This window comes from Ictidomys tridecemlineatus, unplaced genomic scaffold (genome assembly GCF_052094955.1).
Source record: "Ictidomys tridecemlineatus isolate mIctTri1 unplaced genomic scaffold, mIctTri1.hap1 Scaffold_293, whole genome shotgun sequence".
NCBI classification, from domain to species: domain Eukaryota; kingdom Metazoa; phylum Chordata; class Mammalia; order Rodentia; family Sciuridae; genus Ictidomys; species Ictidomys tridecemlineatus.
The window spans coordinates 217,386-219,172 of NW_027522372.1; the positions used below are offsets into that span (position 1 = coordinate 217,386).

The following is a 1,787-nucleotide window of genomic DNA, read 5'->3' on the forward strand; positions in this document are numbered from 1 at the left end:
TAACCTGTTGTAAGAATCAGCAATATATATAGCGGCTCGGCCTTTGGCCGGCCCAGCGCGCAGGGAGGCGCGCATCGCCTGGTGGAGTCCCAGCCGCGGCCGCGCGCCCCTCCGCCTCTGCCCGCTGCTCCATGCAGCCCCGGTAGCTTAGCGTCCACGCCGGGGTACCCCGTGGCTCACCGCCCGCTCCTCGCTCTGCCGCGCACCCCTAGCCTGGGCCCAGTCCATGCGCTCCCGCGGGCCCGCTCTGGCGCAGCTCGGGCGCCGGCTTCTCCGGCGCACGGACCGCTTGACGGACGCACCGCCCTCGGGCCGGGATGGCAGGGCCCGGGACGGCCGCGGCGGCTCTGCTCCTGGCAGTCTGCTGGCCCTGCTGGCGCCCTGGGCGGGCCAAGGGGGCGCCGCCGCACCCACAGCACCCAACGGCACGCTGGAGGCCGAGCCGGAGCACCACTGGGAGAGCCTGCTGGTGCGCTCGCTGGTGCGCTTGCCCGTGGCCTCACAGCCCAAGGAGGCTGCTGTCCAGAGCAGCGCTGGGGATTACCTGTTGGGCATCAAGCGGCTGCGGAGGCTCTACTGCAACGTGGGCATCGGCTTCCACCTGCAAGTGCTCCCCGATGGTCGCATCGGCGGCGTGCACGCGGACATGAGCGACAGTCTGCTGGAGCTCTCCCCCGTGGAGCGGGGCGTCGTGAGCATCTTCGGAGTGGCCAGCAGGTTCTTTTTGGCCATGAGCAGCAAGGGCAAGCTCTATGGCTCGCCCTTCTTTGCGGATGACTGCAAGTTCAAGGAGATTCTGCTCCCCAACAACTACAACGCCTACGAGTCCCAGGAGCACCCCGGCATGTTCATCGCACTAAGAATGGTTCCCAAGAAGGGGAACCGAGTGCCACCCACCATGAAGGTCACCCACTTCCTCCCCAGGCTGTGACCCTCCAGAGCCGCCTCAGCCTCCACGGACTCTGGACAGAGAGTGGAATCCAGGAGTAGGTGTACGATATTTAAGTTAATTATTTAAATATGTATATATTGCCATCAGATTATTTATGGTTCTGTAAGTGTGTTTTGTAAATTTTTTTTTCTGGAAAAGAAAAGAGGAAAAAAAAAAAAAAACCTAAGACAACCGAAAAGCAAGTCTGACTTTTCTGGCGTGACAGGGGACAGCCTTACCGTTGGATTTGCTTTACTCTCAAGAACTTGACATGAGCGTGCTGCTATTTTGTGTTGTAAAGACAGTGATATTGGATTCTGATGGCGCCAAGCACCTTGTCTGGAAGGGCCTGCTGGGGCCGTGGTCTCCAGCGAAGGGGCGCTGGGCGGAGCTTCCTCTCGCCGCCCACGGCTGTGTCCTGTGGCCGGAGTCGGGACATATCGGTTTACTCCGGGTACTGAAAGCACACTGTCGAGTCCTCGCTGCTGCTCCGTTTTTAGATGGGCCAAGGCTGACCTTTGAGCTTTGCTGTAGTCCATCTTTCCCCATCTACCAGATGGGAGAGACCGACTTTATAAACTGCTCTTCGCCTGGTCAGGATCAGCCCCGTCGCCGTTGCCGCAGCCACTGGGCAAAGACAAAGCTGTTCCGTAAAGTGCCAGGGAGTGAAGCCGGTCCCTACTGGGACGTTGCCCCCCAACCCTCGCCTGTGATGGACGAAGCTCGTGATGGAAGACAGTTCTGAAATAGAGGATATTCTTAACAAAATCAAAAACAAAAGAACAGGCTTCCCTGCACACGGGAGACTTTGGACTAGAACCACTATTTAGGCGAATGTCGCGGTCACAGCCCAGCC

General features: G+C 59.4%; 1 pseudogene; it reads left to right on the forward strand.

Moving 5' to 3' along the window:
• The first annotated feature begins 317 nt into the window (after positions 1–317).
• LOC144373191 (fibroblast growth factor 4 pseudogene) lies at positions 318–931 on the forward strand (annotated as a pseudogene).
• The last annotated feature ends 856 nt before the right edge of the window (positions 932–1,787 follow it).